The sequence below is a fragment of the Sus scrofa genome, chromosome 4 (genome assembly GCF_054392235.1).
Source record: "Sus scrofa isolate SSC_HxYL_T2T_F1_AM1 chromosome 4, Sscrofa_HxYL_maternal_Yorkshire_Landrace_v2.0, whole genome shotgun sequence".
Taxonomy (NCBI): Eukaryota; Metazoa; Chordata; class Mammalia; order Artiodactyla; family Suidae; genus Sus; species Sus scrofa.
Genome location: NC_139386.1, coordinates 39,984,176 through 40,002,802, shown reverse-complemented (window position 1 = coordinate 40,002,802; position 18,627 = coordinate 39,984,176). Strand labels below are relative to the sequence as shown.

Sequence of the window (18,627 nt, the reverse complement as noted above, 5' to 3'; positions counted from 1 at the left end):
AGAGGGATATATTAACCCATTCAAGATACATTATGAGTGTTCTCTGAATGTCTTCTAAGCCCCCCAAAATTCATTTCCTCACTTTATTTTTTAATTTTTGCTTTTTAGGACCACAACCATGGCATATGGAGGTTCCCAAGCTAGGGGTCGTACTGGAGTTACAGCTGCTGGCCTACGCTACAGCCACAGCTCTGTGGGATCCCAGCCTCGTCTGTGACCAACACAACAGCTCACGGCAATGCTGGATCCTTAGTCCACAGAGAGAGGCCAGGGATCAAACCCATATCCTCATGGATACTAGTCGGATTTTTTTTCCACTGTGCCATGATGGGAACTCATATTTTCCACTTTAAAATGCTATGTATAGTACTAATTCCAATAGTCCCAACTAGGTACTTCCTGATTGCCCATCAACAGTAAAATGAATAAATAATTGTGATATATGCACATAATGGAAAAGCAATGAGATTGAATAACACAGCTATGCACAATAAGATGAATGAATCTCTCAAACTTTTTTAAATTAAAAAAATGTTTTGTTAACAGAGTAACATAAAATATATTAAGCATGCATTTGAAGTGTACCATTCAGTAGTGTTAAGTGTATTTTCAATGCTGTGCAACAGGCTGCCAGATCTTTTTCATCCTACCAAACTATACCCAAGAAGCAACTCCCCATATCCCCTTTCTGCTAACCTCAGGCATTCAATTACTTTAGATCCCTCATATAAGTGGACTCAAAGTATTTCTCTTCTTGTGAGTGGCTTATTTCACTTAGCAAAATGTCCTCAAGGTTCATCGATGTTGCTGTATGTGGCAGAAATTCTTTCCATTTTAAGGATGAATATTATCCATTATAAGTATATTCTGCACTTTGTTTATCCATTCCTCCATTGATGAACACTTGGCTGTTTTTGAGGAATCATCATAGCATTTTCTTTAGTGGCTGCACCATTTTACATTCCCACCAACAGGGCACAAAAGTTCCAGTTTCTTCATATCCTTGCCAACACTTGTTATTTTCTGGGATTTGTTTTTATTTTTTAACGGTAGCCATTCTAATGGTGTGAGGTGGTACCTCATTGTGTTTTTGCTTTGTATTTTTCTAATGATTAGTGATGCTGAGCATCTTTTCACACGCTTATTGTTCATTTGCTTGTTATCTTTGGAGAAATATTTGTTCAAGTCCTTCGCCCATTTTAAAATCCAGCTATTTGGGGTTTTGTCGTTGAGTGAATAGGATTTCTTTATACATTTTGAGTGTGAGCCCCTTATCAAATATATGATTTGAAAATATTTTCTCTCATTCTTCAGGGATAAATTTTAACTCTGTTGATTGTGTCCTTTGATGCACAGGGACTTTGAAATTTTGATGATGGCCAATTAATCTATTTTTGCTTTTGTTGCCTGTGTTTTTGGTGTTATATCCAGAAAATCTTTCCCAAACCTAAGGTCATGAATTTTTTCCCCTATGTTTTCTTTTAGGAGTTTTTTGTTCTTAAGGTCTTTAATCTATTTTGAGTCAATTTTTGTATATGGTAAATGTAAGAGTTGAATTTATTCTTTCACTTGTGGATGTCCAGGTTTCCTAGCATTGTTTGTTGAAGAAACTATCTTTTCTTCATTGAGTATTCTTGGCATTCTTATCAAAAAATATTTGGATATATATATATATATATATATATATATATATATATATGAGAATTTATCTCTGGGCTTTCTATTCCTTTTTTTTTGGGGGGGTCTTTTTTGCCATTTCTTAGGCTGCCCCTGTGGCATATGGAGGTTCCCAGGCTAGGGGTCCAGTCGGAGCTGGAGCCGCCGGCCTACGCCAGAGCCACAGCAACACGGGATCAGAACCGCATCTGTGACCTACACCACAGCTCACGGCAACGCTGGATCCTTAACCCACTGAGCAAGGGCAGGGATCAAACCCACAACCTCATGGTTCCTAGTCAGATTCATTAACCACTGAGCCACGACGGGAACTCCTGGGCTTTCTATTCTATTCTATTGTTCTATGTCTGTCCCTACGCCATCAGACGTATTTTTGTCTTTATTTATTTTTTAATTTTTTGTCTGCACCTGCAGCATGTGGAAGTTCCCAGGCCCGTGTCAAACCTGCGCCACAGGAGCGACCCAATCGGCTTCAGGGACAATGCTGGATCCTTAATCCACTGCATCACAAGAGAACGCCAACATATTTTTCCATGAAAGTAGTCAGACACAAAGTAATAACTGTATGATTCCATTATATAAAATTCAAAAATTATTTAATCTATGGTGGTAGAAGTGAGGGGGGATCCTTGTGGGAGTCTGTGGTAACTGGAAGGAGGTATGGAGGTGTTTGGTGGTATTGGTAACATTATTTCTTGATCTTTGTGTTGATTATACAGATATGCTCACTTTGAAAATTCATTGAGTTATATACAAATAATTAGTACTCATAATTACTATCAGACTCTTTATACTATTTAATATAATCTTCATTAAAAGTGGTTGCTTAGCAACAGAGAAATAGGATCAAAATCCATTGATCCTGTATTGCTTTTAATTACTGTGATGTGTGTGTTGTTTTTTCCTGATTGGATTCGCAGTAAACAAGATAAGAGTAACACTGACTCTCGTTGGCTGATAGAGAGGGTTTGACACCTTCCCTAATTTCAATATCCTGATAATGCCAACTGCGACAAAAACAAACAAGCAAACACTTTTCTATAATGCTAAGCTGATCAGGACCCACCAATATAAGGACCCACCAGTTATTCCTGAAAGCCCATGTCCAAGGAAACAAGAAGGTGTAGACCTCTCTTCAGTAGGAGCTATACCAGAGCGTCCCAATCTGTGTGCCTTGGGACACTGGATGCTGGGAATGAATGACATGTATGTGGAGATATGGGTTCTACTCAGCTTTCAAGGGTGGTTGAGCCAGGCTTGAAGAAAATGAAGTTACTGGGCTAGTCATCTTCTGCAATGAGATATCTCAGTCCTTTACCTCATCGTGCCCAACAGATAACATTTTCTCTGTGGAGAGTAATGTACAAAGGGATGGAAAGTCAGTAACGAGAGAAAAGAAGACCCCTAGCACAGTGAAGAATTCCACCTAGAAATAGAGAATTACTCCTAAATTCTGATAGTAACCCAGGTTCCTGGCTAGGCAAAAGGGGCCTCTAGTGAAGAAAAGTAAGATATAGTGGTTTCCAGGGAACGCTCTAGAACCAAGCTTTTTTTTTTTTGTCACCTGAGGCATATGGAGGTTCCCAGCCCAGGGGTCAAATCGGAGCTGTAGCTGTTGGCCTACACCATAGCCACAGCAATGCTGGATCCCTAACCCAGTGAGTGAGGCCAGAGATGGAACCTGTGTCCTCATGGATGTTAGTCAGATTTGTTTCCGATGAGCTATAACGGGAACTCCTAGAGTCAAACTATTTGACTTTGCATGATAGCTCTACCACTAACCAATTGTTTTGTAAAGTACTTAAAAAACAAAATGACACAGTTTAGTGCTTCAGATTCCTCATCTATGATTCATGGAAACCTGCTTCTGAGATTCATGTGAAAATTAAATTGCATTAGGTCAGTGCTGAGATGGTAATAAGTGATCAAGAAATGTTATCTCTTATTAACTTCAAGTACCATGGTGTACCATTGATTGAATACCAGGCTTGAGTACTAGGCTTGCTAAGAGTTTTTTTTTTTTTAAAGGGCCACACCCAAGGCACATGAAAGTTTCTGGGCTAGGGGTTGATTCAGAGATGCCTCTGGGGGCTACACCACAGCAATGCAGGATCCGAGCTGCATCTGCTACCTACACTGCAGCTTGCAGCAATGCCATATCCTTAACCCACTGAGCGAGGCCAGGGATCAAACCTGCCTCCTCATGGGTTCTAGTCGGGTTCTTAAACCAGCTGAGCCACAACAGGAACTCCTACTTCTGTAATTTTCATTGTAAGCATGATAGTTACAAAGAATACAATAACCAGCATGTTGAGAATACTGGAATTTAAAAGTAAAACTGTTCCATCACTCTTCTCAATGTCTCCAGTGGAATTTAAATTCCACAATGAATGCACACTCAGCATCCTCCATTTAAAAACCACTTCAAAAAACTCATAATAGTCATACATTTTACATGTTCCTTTCCTTCTCTGGAGTTATTTTTTCCATCTCAATGCCTCTCTACTAGGATTTCATCTCCTTGGAATTTATATTTCAAAGTATCTTATTGACTGCCCTATCATGCTGCTCTACAGCAAAGAATACACGTAAGATTTCCTGTGACCCTAAGGCCTTGTGTAAAAATGTTCTTTTCTTAATAATTACCATTATAATTACTAGCAGTTCATAATTATTTAAAACAAAACATAGTTCATATTTAATAATTATTGACCAAAAATGTAAGATATTGGAAATGACTCTTCATGAGATAGATGGGGAGATACGGGGATCTATAGAACTCCGATTAAAGGAATTATCTAAATGTCCCTTGGCTTGGCCTCTGGGACATCTTTTCCCTCAGGACAATGCACTTTGGGGGGGTGTGGCATGTGTGAGAGGAATTCTTTCTTGCGTCACAAATGGATCTTATGACTCTCCATACCTGTTTGCCTCTTGGAAAGGCCTTTAGCCCTAAGATTGACTACACACTCCAGTTTATGTCTGTTGTCCTGGCATAATTATTCACGGCACACTTGTAGCTCTGTAAATATCTTCCAAATGGAGGAATAGCATTGGTTACCCCATCAAGTACCCCCTAGGGAAGATTATTCAGATTTGAAGACCACACTTGTAAACCAAGGGGCACCTGAATTACTTCTCTCTCCTGTTAAATTGTAAAAATATGTATTGAATACATATGTGCCATACACTATACTAGCTACTTTATGTCTTATTTTATCATCATAATTACCATCTGAGGTGCTTTTTGCACCCTCCTCTTTTTTAACAAATAAGAAAACGAAAACCCAGAGAGTTTAACTGACCACTCACAGGTGGTAAGTAACTAAACCAGAACTCAAGCGTTGCTCCCTGTTTCTTAAGCCTGTGTTTACTATTAAGCATAGTCCCTGGTCTCCAGCCTTGTGCTGATTCCCTTCCTTGGGGCATGGGGTCCCACCTTGCTGAAATTTGGCCTGCAGTTTAGGTCTGCTCACTGCCAAACTGCCCTTCTGCGCCAGTCTCCACATCAAACACCTCTTCCCAGGCTCCCTATGACAGCTGTCAGCACTTCCTCCACATCCCGATCCTGGTTCCCCAGCATCTCTTTTCTGGGTGGCTGCGCAGCACCCAACCCACTTGGCAAAGGCAATTGGAGCAATCTCTCCAAGACGCTAACATCTGGTGCTTCCCATAAAGATGAAGCCAGGACCTCTTATCAAGATTTCCCAGGCTCTTTTCAAATGTACTAGTCAGTCATATTGAATTTTCTTTTTTTTTTCTTTCTTTACTTTTTTTTTTTTTTTTTTTTTTTTTTTTGCTTTTCAGGGCTGCACCCATGGCATATGGAGGTTCCCAGGCTAGGGGTCTAATTGGAGCTACAGCTGCTAGCCTACGCCACAGCCATGGCAATGCCACACCCGAGCCACATCTGCGACCTACACCACAGCTCACAGCATGCCAGATCCTTAACCCAGTGAGTGAGGCCAGGGAGAAAACCTGAAATCTCTTGGTTCCTAGTTGGTTTCATTTCCACTGCGCCAGGGAGGGAACTCCAAGGGTATTTTTTTTTTTTTTTAACTGATTAACAGGCATTTACTAGCCTGCCCCTCCTATATTTTCAAAACACCCTGAACACCATTTATTTCATTCATTCAATGAATCCTCACTGCCTACTGCATGCTGGATACCATTCTAGTTCCTGAGGATATAAAGGTGAGCAGATAAGATAGTTCCTGCCATCATGGAGCTGACAGTGTTGAAAGGGGGAGACTGACCTTAGTCAAATATCCACATAAATTAAATTTAAAATAATAATTGTGCTAAGACCTAAAAATGCTCCAAAGATCTGTAGTAGGGTATTTGACCTAGTCTAGGAAGATTTTCCTGAGCTAACAGCTGAGGGATAATTTTAAGTTTAGGAAGGAACAAGGATATTCCAGGCTGAGGGGACAATATGTGCTGTGGCAGAAGGGAGCCAGGGAACCTGGTTGGAGATGCAGCTGCAGGGTTAAGGCCACACAGACTTTTGTGGGCCTGACCAAAGAGTTTTGTCTTTATCCTAAGAGCAGTGGGAAGTCACTGCAGTGTTTTGAGCAGGAAGAGCACGTGGCACAGTGGAAAATGAGCATGGTGTGGTGGTTCAGAAATCAACTCTGGAACCAGGTTGCCTGCCTTGGAATGCTGCCTCTGTGATTTATTAGCAACTTCCTAGTAACTTCTCTGTGCCTCAGTTTCCTCATATGACTATCTACTTTGTAGGGCTGTTTATCAGGTGGTAAAGCTTTTAGAGCAGTAATTGATACATCATAAATGCTATGAAAGTGCTTGTTCAATTAAATAAACAAAAACATCTATGGCAAGATACCTGAATACAGTGGGCGGCCTGGGGTCTAACGGGGTACGGATATAAGCAAATAGTTATAAGATAACTTGATGTAAGCACAAAAGAGAGTGGTAGCACAAAGATGAAGATGAACTTGGTTTCCAGTGGTCATTATGAGCAGAGCCAAGGGCATAAAAGATGTTCCAGTTGGAGAGACCACCACTACGAGGTGTGGAGAAACAAAAATGTCACTGTACTCAGATGCTTAAAGCTCAAAGCCAGAAATCAATAAAAACCAATGGATAGTCAACAGGGACCTGCTGTGTACCACAGGGAACTCTAGCCAATATCCTGTAACAACCCACATGGGAAAAGAATCTGAACTAAAACATGGATATGTGTATATGTATAACTGAATCACTTTTCTTGTACAGGAGAAATTATCACAACATTGTAAGTCAACTATAATTCAATAAAACTTACCCACCCCCCCCCCAAATGGGGGGAAAATACTGTGTTAGGACAAGCAAGATGTGACTAATTTCAACTCCAAAGCAAATGGAAAGCTTTTAAGGAGGAGGGCCCAGCATCATGGTTGACTGCATGGGCTATGGAATCAGGCCCACTGAGGTCAGAGTGCTAACTCTGCCCCTCACTAGTTGTGTGTGATTTGCCTTCTCTAATCCTCAATGTCCTCATCTGTAAAGTGGGAATAATAATAATACCTAACTCATAGAGTAGATAAGAACTCACAATTAATGCATGAAAAGTCTTAAAGCATAAAGCAGCCAATAAATAGGAAGCTATTACCATTATTATAACATTATGAGTTGAACTTTGCATGAGAAGAACTTTGATTAGCCCTAAAGGAATAACAAGAAAAGGCCCCCAAAGCAAAAAGCACCTGACATATTTGAAGAATAAGTCAGGTCATCAGACCTGACTAAAAGTATGGTAAGTATGGTCATCAGTGCCAATCTATGAATTGGTTTTACTAGTCCCTGATAAGATAAATCTGGAAACTGAGAATAAACACTTAGACATGCTAAGAAAACAAAAATAAATTGACAGTAATTTTATATCTGTGTATCTGTTGTCTATCTGTAATGAAAATTGGGGCTTGTAGTTTTTTATGTCTTTTTATACTTTTCTAGCAAGTTTTTAATTGCATCTTACAAAAATGATAGTCTATGACTTATTGGAAATAATAAAACTTTCCTTTACCTCACATAGTCTAAGAAAAAAGTAATTCAATGGAGCTGAATACAGAACCACAAAGAGGATCCCGGAAAGGCGGGATCACATTGTGAGGAACTACTTTGTTTCAGAGTTTATATTTTATTCAGTGGGTAATGGGGTTTCTAAAAGTTTAGAGAGATTGTTAACTACAGGTTAAATGTATGTAGGTAAATAGTCATTGCACATTTTGTACTTTTTAAAATTCCCAGTGATTTTTTTTTTATTATTAAAAGTTTTTTTTTGTCTTTCTTTTCTCCCTCTCCACCCCCCCCCCAACTCTTTCTAGCTTTCTGTCTGTCTGTCTTTTCTGGTTAAGAGGAGAGATCTGAATTGCTCCAAGTTTCACAAAGATAACTGCTTGTATTTGCTAAGAGTGGTTAAACAAAGGAATTCAAATTTATCAAAACAGAAAACTTTGAAAATACAAGAGCACACACTTTAGGACCAGTGATGTGAGTCTCCTTGAGATAAGCTGCACCGGGTCATCAGATGAATCCTCCTTTTTTTCTCAGGCATCCTCATATCCTTTGCACATAAACCAAAGAGATAACAACTCTTTCTGATCTGCCAGGTTGGGTCGCCTCATCCACCTCCCATCTTCACCGCCCTCTCTAGCAGTCCTGCCCGCCAGGACAGGAAAATAACGGTTTAATAATCACGTATCCGTGGGCGGCATTTGACAGCTCACCAAGCCTGGGCTCTCCCGATGCCCCATCCAGGCTCAGTTACAGAGCGAAACGTCTCAGGTTCTCCTTTCAGCTCCACTATCCCTTCCTGCCCTGCCCGCGCGGCCACTCGTTAAATCACAGGATACTCTCGGGCCAAGCCCTTGGTCGACCTGAAGCAGCAGCTCCTGAAACCCCTGAGGCCCAGAGACCCAGGCTGTGGGGACCCGCAAGGGGCCTGAGCGCAACATTCAGGCCCTTTGGCAGCTAAATAAAGAAGCACGGACGCGGGGCCCACCACCCAGGGTGTGACACTAATTTTCAATTGGGAGCCGAACCCAGAAGGTGAGGTGCCCGGTCGGCCTGCAGCCCTCAGGCCGTCCGAGGCGCAGCGAGGCCCGCGGACGTCGTGGAGGCGGTGTCCCAACGCCAGCCGGGCCCTCCCGCTGGCGCCCCGCGTCCCGGGCGCTCCGCCCCCGCCTTCCCTCCCGCCACGCAAAGGGCAGGGCCGCGGTTCCCGGTTGGAGGCGCACTGGGACCCGGACGCGTCGGGGGTGTGGCCGCTGCCACCTGCAGCCTGGGCCGCGAGTCTGGTCCCAGGCGCCGCCGCCGCCGCAGCCGCTGCCGGTGAGGCCGACCAGGTGCGTTCGCTGCCGGCCCGGCAGTGCCCGCGGGCGGCTGGGCCTGGCTCCTCCCCTCCCGCGGGCTGAGGCGGGTGTGGGCCCTGGCGGTGGGGGGACTTCCCAAGTCGCTCTTTCCTGCGAGTGACTGAAGGACGGGGTGGGAAGGCCCCTGGGAGACGCAGCAGGCCTGAGGCTTCCGCCACAAGGGCCCAGAAATGGGGAAGGCGAGGTTGGGCGCCAGGATGGAGGAGGATGCTGTACGCGCAGGGCGGCGAGCCAGGCGTGGTGGCTCCTTTTCCCTCTGGTGTGAGGGCAGAGGAAGTCCAGCCCAAGCCCCAGAGGAACCTATCTCGCCCGCATCTGGAGCTAGTTCCTAGTTCTCCTGAGCTTTATCGGGGCTCCTTTGTGGTTCCTCTGGACTTTTATCTTGTACTTTCATTTTTGATGTGCCCATCTGGGCTCAATGGGAGCAGAACCTCTGACTTGTCGGGTACTCAGTAAGCAGCTGAATGAATGAATTCCCAGGAAGGAGAACTGGTGAATTAATGAATAAGTGCATGAGTACTCGGAACAGAGAGCTGAATGAATACATGAACGGATATACATGACATGGAGGCAGTGGAGACAGTCTTAAATCACTTATCTTCCAGTAGTTTTCCAAAAGCTGGGTAAATGTTACACCCTTGTAAAATGGAGTCATTCTGATTGTGACTCCTTAAAAGTAGTATTCTATGCTGTTTTTGAATAGTCACCAGAAACACCCCCTCATATTTGCACTCTAGCTGGATTTTTTGCATATGTGTTGCTCAAAACAAAGTACGCCTAGGCTTACTTTTGGCTTTTGTTTTCTATTTTTTTTTCTGCTTTGGAGAATCATTGTCACTATAATATTTTTAAGTTACTTCTAAAAGATAAAGGTGAATCTGAAGGTAGCGCCTCATGACTGCTTTTAGTAACTTGTTTGTAAAACCAAACACTTCTTTGACTCCAGGATTGTGGAGGATCTTGTTTTCCTGAGATAGGTGCTGCCTGGTTTGTGGGTGAGTGAAGAAGGCTGGATACAGTTCAGAGAGGAAAAGAGAGAGAGTTATCTGTATGCAGACACTTTGGAAGTGACGGAGGTTGCGACTGCTTTAATTCGATTAGTCCCTGCATCGGTTCGGTTCTAGGTTTCCAGACCTGGACTTCAGAAAAGCTGGATGAGGAGTTCCCGCTGTGGCTCAGTGGTAATGAACCCGACTAGTATCCAGGAGGACTTGGGTTTGATCCCCGGCCTTGTTCAGTGGGTTAAGCATGTGGCGTTGCCGTGAGCTGTGGTGTAGGTTGCAGACGCGGGTGGAATCCCGATTGGCTGTGGCTGTGGTGTAGTCTGGCAGCTACAGCTCTGATTCAGCCCCTAGCCTGGGAACCTCCATATGCTGTGGGTGCAGTTCTAAAAAGACAAAAAAAAAAAAAAAAAAAAAAAAAAAAAAAAGAAAAGCTGGATGAATTGAGACTCCTCACTTATCTCTTTAGGTCTCAGATTCCTCATCTCCAAGACGCAGAAGGTCAGGTAGGGCCTCTGCCTGAGCTACACTGCTAGGATTCTCTTTTATTAGGCAAAAGGTGAAATTGCAGGTGATTTCATGAAGCTTGCTCATTTCAGTTACTCTGCTCGGGATTCTGCAGAATCTTGGCCCCACTTGGCTCTGCACATTGCAGCTCATTCTTCTTCCCCTCCACATCTGCTACTAAGGACCTGGAAGACTGAGATGAGAATTAGAGCCTCTGGGCTAAAGGGGAGAAAGGAGGGCAAGATTGCTTTCTGCATTGCCACAGGCTCCTGGCGCTGGGTTTAACTTGTTTCCAATACAACCAGCCTGACAATGCCAGATATTTTCAGTTTATCTAGGGAACTGTATCACTATTAATTTGCCTGCTTTTGAGATTCGTTATCCTAGATCTCAACATTTTGGAAATGGAAAGGCCTTAGGGATTTGTGAAAGGCACTTGACTCATTTTATGTACATATTAAAATATATATATTTTTTGCACGCTTCATTTAATGAACACAAAGTCCCACATGTGTTAAGTAAAATAAAATAATGTTACCTACCTCAGTTGTTTCTAGTCTATTGAGAGAGGGGAAGCCAAACGTGGTGCTTGATGAAAAAACCCAACTTGCTCTCTTTTCTCAAAGATCCAATTATGGGTCACATATGGTTCAGGCATGGAATGTAACAGAAATGGTATTTATGGGGCACTGACCATGCACCAAGCACTGTTATATTTAACTTTTTACTTATATTGCCCCATTTAATCCTTGCTATAAACCTAAGTGCTAGGCATGATTGTAATCCCTGCTCAACCTTCCTAAATAGAAACAGTACTTGGAAAATGGGAAAGACAGGTATTCAAAACACAGGCAGATGAAGGTTGGGTTTGTCCCAGCAACATAGATAATCTCTGTTGGGAAAGTCTGTGTAATGTTGGAAAAATGTGGTCTCTGTGTGTGTTCCAGGATACATATTAAACTCTGGGGCATTGTGGGTAAGAGCATTTAGAACGGGAGCTCAGGGTAGAATGATTAAGATGAATTACAGAGAATTGGTTGTTATATCATTTTGAACATTACTGAGTTCCACTGGTACTCTAGTGGACTCTAGTATTTTGATCCAGGTGCGCAAGCGTCCTAACTTTAAACATGTTCAGACTCACCAATCCAAGGATTATAAGAAGGGTGATGTCAAGAGGGCTTTGAACTGTGGGTACCAAACAGTGTTGTTTCTTGGGCTAGCTTCTGGTCCTTGGAAAGTTGCTGCCTCCCAACCTCTTTCTTTCTAAAAATGACAGTTCCTGAGGCTGACAAAGTACAGTGACTGCCTCGCTGTGATCTAGGGGCACAGATGTGCGATGAGTTTCCAGAACTCCTTTTTTCTTTTTTTTTTTTTTGCTATTTCTTTGGGCTGCTCCCACGGCATATGGAGGTTCCCAGGCTAGGGATTGAATCGGAGGTGTAGCCCCCAGCCTAAGCCAGAGCCACAGCAACACAGGATCCGAGCCGGGTCTGTGACTTACACCACAGCTCACGGCAACGCCGGATTGTTAACCCACTGAGCAAGGGCAGGGACCGAACCCGCAACCTCAAGGTTCCTAGTCGGATTCGTTAACCACTGCGCCACCACGGGAACTCCTTTTTTTTTTTTTTTTTTTTTTTACTTTTTGGGGCCGCACCTATGGAGGTTCCCAGGCTACAGGTCCAATCAGAGCTACAGCTGCCTTCTTACACCACAGCCACAGTAACACCAGATCCAAGCTGTGTCTGTGACCTACACTACAGCTCACGGCAATGCCGAATCCTTAACCCACTGAGCAAGGTCAGGGATCGAACCTGCATCCTCATGGATGCTAATCAGATTCATTTCTGCTGAGCCACAATGCAAACTCCAGAACTCTTATAATTAATTGACAAGAGCAAAAGAGGAAAAGAGAGGCTGGTAGAGTAAATGGGAAATTATTTTGTTTCTTCTTTGTCAGTCAAGTTTAGTCTCACAGAAGGCAGAGACCAAATTGTGGCTGCCTGAAAAACCCAGAGCCAGTGCCAGTTTGATTTAGCTCAGGAGGCTGAAACTTTCTGCCCTGAAGGCTGGTGTGATGGAGTAGACCTTCCCATTGCTCAAAATATTATGAAAAAAACATTAAAGCAACAATTTTTATTACTTGCCCTGGAGCTAGAGCTTTAAAATGTACTTTCTTCTCCCCCCCTCCACCCTCCCTAAACCACTTAGGTTTTAAAAACAAACAACCCATTCATGTGTCGGCCACATCAAATTATTAGTCCATTTCTTTATTCCTGGGCCGTGTTTCTGTAATGCAGCAAAGAAGGAGGATTGGTGTGCCTCTAGGTCTCTGGTATTTTTCTTTGGTTATTCATTCATTCGGCACATAGTAACTTCAGTAAGCATTTATTGAGTGCATACTATGTGCCTGATAAAGATACAGGAGATACTGAGTTTATGTAGGAACGTGATCCATCCACAAGGAATTGCAGCACAGGGTGATGTGGAAGTAGTGGTCACTCATTCTTCCAGGAAAGGGGTGTGATTGGAGCTGAGGGAGACTTCGCAGAGCAGGTGAATTTTGAACTGGATTTTGAAGCCTGAAGGTCAAAAGGAAGGAGAAGGGCATTCTAAGCAGAGGGAACTACGTGAGCAAAGACAAGGAGGCAGTGTGAGCATAGGTTTCCAGGGAGAGATGGTGCGTGTGGGGGGTTCCATGTGGCTATAGTAGGGAGGTCTTGTGAGAGTGGGGCCAGAGGAAGAATGTTCTTGAATGTTGTGTTATTTAGACTTTATCATAGCCTAGATCATCTCTGTTAGGAGATGAATTTTTAAGCAGAGAAGTGTTAGGATTTTCTTTAAGAAAGCAGCCCAAGCAATAATATTTTGGAGGAACTAGGGAGGGGAAAGCCAGGAGGCCAGAGGAAAACGAGGATGTTGTTGCTGTGGCCCAGCAACATCCTCAGATAGGAGAAGGGTCTAAACCTCAGAAAAAAGGAGGGGCAGGGAGTTCCTATTGTGGCTCAGTGGTTAACAAATCCGACTAGGAACCATGAGGTTGCGGGTTCGGTCCCTGCCCTTGCTCAGTGGGTTAAGGATCCGGCGTTGCCATGAGCTGTGGAGTAGGTTGCAGATGCAGCTTGGATCCAGCGTTGCTGTGGCTCTGGTGTAGGCTGGTGGCTACAGCTCCGATTGGACCCCTGGCCTGGGAACCTCCATATGCTGTGGGAGCGGCCCAAGAAATGGCAAAAAGACAAAAAAAAAAAAAAAAAAAAAAAAAAAGGAGGGGCAGGATTTAATGACTATCTGGATGTGGGAAATAAGGTTGAAAGTAATTCTGAGGTTTTGGAATTGTTTAACTGGGTGGATGGAGATGCCACTAATGAGGATAATAAAGAGAAGATGAGGAAGAGGTTTTGGGAGAAAGACAGTGAGGAGAGGCCGCTGGGGAACATCTGGGGAGATCCCTGTTGGAGAGCCTTGACTGTAGCTGTCCTGTGACTTTGTGTAGCCCAGGGCAGGCAAACTTTACAACAGGTCCACAATCTAAAAGGACAAATCAGGAGTTCCTTCATGGCTCAGCAGGTTAAGGATCCGGCATTGTCACCGCTGCCGCTCTGGTTACAGTTGTGCTTCAGGTTAGATCCCTTGCCTGGGAACTTCTGAATGCCATGGATGAGGCCAAAAATAAATAATAAATAAAAGGACAAATCAGTTCAGTAAATCACTTAAAAAAGAAAGAAAAAAACAAAACAAAACAAAAAAACATTAGGAATCCTCTTGTGGCTCAGCATGTTAAGAACCTGACATGACCCTGACTGGTGTCCATGAGGACTTGGGTTTGATCCCTGGCCTCACTCATTGGGTTAGAGATCCAGCATTGGGAATTCCCGTCGTGGCTCAGTGGTTAACAAATCTGACTAGGAACCATGAGGTTGTGGATTCGATCCCTGCCCTTGCTCAGTGGGTTAAGGATCCGGCGTTGCCATGAGCTGTGGTGTAGGTCTCAGATGCGGCTCAGATCCCGCATTGCTGTGGCTCTGGCGTAGGCCTGTGGCTACAGCTCCAATTGGACCCCTAGCCTGGGAACCTCCATATGCCGTGGGTGTGGCCCTAGAAAAAGACAAAAATAGAGATCCAGCAGTGGCATGAGCTGTGGTGCAGGTCGCAGATGTGGCTCAGATCCAGTGTTGCTGTGGCTGTGCCTGTGGTGTAGGCTGTCAGCTGCAACCCCAACCCTGGGAACTTCCACAGGCTGCAGGTGTGGCTGTCAAAAGAAGAAGAAAAATATATATATATATACATATATATGTATATATATATTAGATTTTACTAATGCCCCTTATATTTTCAGTGAGTTTCTTAGAACTCTTAATTCTTTGTGTAAGTTCTAGTGAAGGAAAAAGTTTGATACTCAAATAATGAGGGATTATTATATAAACCATCAAGAGAAACCGAAATAGAGCAGCACACACAGGAGTGGTTGAAAGGAACAAAGATAAGCAAACAGCAGGAGTATAGCATAGAGGGCCGATGGCTCAAGACACAGGGGTAGGCCGACTTGGAATACAGCGAGAAAAGATGAGCTGGCTCTTCCAAGTAACATACTTTAGTGGTAAGAATATCACAAACTCTGGTTTCTCATCCTAATCAACTTGTTAGGGAGAGAAAAATAGGCGACTGTTGAGAGGTGCTGTGCAGAGGGTTTGGTATTATTTTTCATAGACCGTCTTGGAAGTCTTTGACCTAAGGGAAGAATAACAGAGGTGGAGTCAGATGAGAGGCAAAGCACCATGATTAGGAGGAATTTTCAGAATGTTTAACGAATTCTGTGAGAAATGGTTGCTAACAAAGAAAAAGTTAAATCAAGGTAGTGTTCTCTTAGTGTTGTGGCATTAAGCATGCTTGGGAAAAAAAGAATATATTATATTCTTGTAATTTAAAAGAATTTTTGCAGTTCCCTGGTGGCTCAGTGCGTTAAGGATCTGGCATTGTCTCTGCTGTGGCTCGGGTTTGATCACCGGCCACAGAACTTCCCCATGCTGCAGATGTGGCCAAAAAGAAAAATAATAATAATTTTTACATGTAGTTGTTACATGAACCCTCAGAAGCATGTGCAGCCAGGCACTATTATTTATCCTTTATAAAGTGAAAATCTGGATTTTTTTAATTATTGATTTTTATTTGTCCATTGTAGTTGGTTTACAGTGTTCTGTCAACTTCTACTACGGCAAAGTGACCCAGCCACACACACACACATATATAAATACATTCTTTCTCTCACGTTATCTTCCATCATGTTCCATCATAAGTGACTAATATAGTTCCCAGTGCTATACAGCAGGATCTCATTACTTATCCACTCCAAAGGCAATAGTTTGCATCTATTAACCTCAGACTCCCCAGTCCATCCCACTCCCTCCCCCTCCCCCTTGGCAACTGCAAGTGTATTCTCCAAGTCCATGATTTTCTTTTCTGTGGAAAGGTTTATTTGTGCCGTATAATAGATTCCAGATATAAGTAATATCATATGGTATATGTCTTTCTCTTTCTAACTGACTTCACTTAGTATGAGAGTCTCTAGTTCCATCCTTGTTGCTGCAAATGGCATTGTTTTGTTCTTTTTATGGCTGAGTAGTATTCTATTATGTATATACACCACATCTTCTTAATCCATTCATCTGTTGATGGACATTTATGTTGCTGAAAATCTGGATATTAAGAAGGCTGAAGTTTGCCTCAGATCCATGGCTGGCAAGAACCCCAGGACTTCTGACTTTCTACCCACTGCTCTGTCCATTGTATCAGAGCCTCACTTTGCCTGGGAATCTTGGCCCTTTTCAATGTGTCCCCTCCAGGCCCCACCATTTCTCATCGTGTAAGATGATATTTGAGGGCCAACAAAGCCAGGATCTCTGGGGAGAGAGGCAGTGATGGAAAGGATCCTTAGCGCCAACTCTGCTACGTACAGTAAGGATGGTCACGAAAGATGGTGTATCGAGAATATCCGTGGAAATCAAATAATACTCAAAATGCAATAGGAGAGTCTACAATATAAAACCGTCTTATGAGCAAATCTTCTAGGAGGTAAATAACCCCTTTATACAATGAACAATTAATCACTCTTTAATATAGTGTCTGGATAAATCCAAACTTTCGAATATGAAGTTTGCATAAAGCAAGATATACCTGCAGTAAGCTATACCTATACTGATTGTATTAGGTGTGAAGACTTTTCCAAATTGAGTAGCAAATATGAAAATGGGGATCTGGAGCTGGATCCTCTAATTATTTCAGGCCACTTAAACCATATTGAATGAAATGACTTGTGGTAAAAATCCATCTAGTTACCTTTATTGCTTATGAAGCAACTGCAAATAGGACGTTGGGTGGGGCAAAGTTCAGCTGGGAAACAGACTGACAAGCCCAGCAGGAGCAGTGCACCTGCTTTGCTGGTCGGACCCACAAGAGACAGTCATGAGAGTCAGTCCATCAACATAGTGGGTTGGGGTGGGGAAACCAGAAACTTTTATGGGCCTTGAGTTCCCCATCATTATTAAAATGAAAGCAAGTATAATTCAAAGCAAGGAGTATTATACTAGACCTAGAGTTGTTTTATGTTGATAGAAGATAAAATCTATAAGAAAACAGAGTAGTTGTGACTTATTATGGGCCAGGAATTTAAAAATATTTATCTTTAAAGTATATAAAGCAACTGTCAGAAGTATGAGAAAATGACCAAGACAATTCGTAGGAGACTTTAAGATCTGTTGTTTACATGACATATGAAGTAGACAAAAGCCAGATGGTAATGCACAAAATACAAATGGTAACATCTGAATAATGTAATTCATGAGGTGGTCATAAGGGTGAACAGGGATATAGAACAGTTTAATAATATGACATATTAAATGTTGATCAAATACTTATTGGTATCATATAGACTATATATTGTGAGCTATGTTTTATACATATGTGTATATATGGTCTCTTATTCGCAGAAAATTCATTTCTTTTTCTGGGATATTTATGAAAGACTGTAAAAAAAAGGTTAAATGAAGAATTCACTGAATTCCAGAGTTCTGCTGGTCTTGTGCCTCAGTTCTCTGGTTTAGCCAATGCGTTCAGTCAGCTTTGTAATGGATTGATACGATAAAAGAAAACATCCTTCCTTCCATAATGCAGTCAGGTGGCTCATGTAATTCATCTTCCACCTTCTTATGCATATGTCCTTTTTCTTCCCAGACCATCATTCTGAGGTTCTTTTACCATTATCAAAATACTTTGGATCTATGCTATCTATGACTAATCTGAAGATGCATTTGTTACATTTGATTAAGTGTTGTACGTCATTAATGCCATGTGTGTTGTATTGCAGACTTCACCCTCTGAAACTTCTGGCTCTTCCTTTATAGGGTTTTTCTTCTCCTCAGCTTTTCTGCGCTAAAGCTTACAAAGAACCAGGGACTGTAGGAAGACCAGGGAATGAAGGGAGGATCGCAAACTCCTATTAAGTTCTTTGAGAGGCAGAGGGCAAGTCATGGAAGTCAGCGCTATTTGTACTCCAGTTCAGTCTAAAGTTCAGTCTGAATCTTCTTATTCAGTCCAAATTCTAGATCTTATCACTTAAACTAATCACTCAGTAGCACCTTGTGTTCTCTATAGTTTAGCAGTTAAGAAAAGGGGCTTTGAGGCCAGTGTCCTGGGTTTGGATCTTAGCTCTGTCACCAACACCTGTATAACCTTGGACCAATTACATACCCTCTTTCTGCCTCTGTTTCTTCCTATGTAAAATGTGGGAACATTTATTACTGCCTGTGTTCTCCCTGCCACCCAAAGATGCTCATGCCGTAATCCCTGGAGCCTGAATGTCACAGATTCCATGGCAAGGGAGAAGTCAGGTTGCAGATGGAATTGAGATGGCTCATTATCTGACCTTAAATCCATATCCTGGATTATGCAGGTGGGCTCAGTTAACAGTGGACGAGGGGGACAGAGGAGGAATCAGAGAGTTAGGGAGTTGTGACTATGGAAGAAGGGCGGGAGAGATGCAATGTTGCCAGCTATGAAGGTGGAGGAGG

General features: G+C 42.8%; 1 protein-coding gene across 1 annotated transcript in view; it reads left to right on the top strand.

Moving 5' to 3' along the window:
* Positions 1 to 16,039, top strand: part of SDC2 (syndecan 2) — a 168,557-nt gene extending 152,518 nt beyond the window's left edge. The window contains exon 4 of the transcript XR_014842730.1: positions 15,805 to 16,039. The gene's annotated coding sequence lies outside the window, so the exon portion shown is untranslated. The remainder of the gene's footprint in view (positions 1 to 15,804) is intronic.
* Positions 16,040 to 18,627: the final 2,588 nt, after the last annotated feature.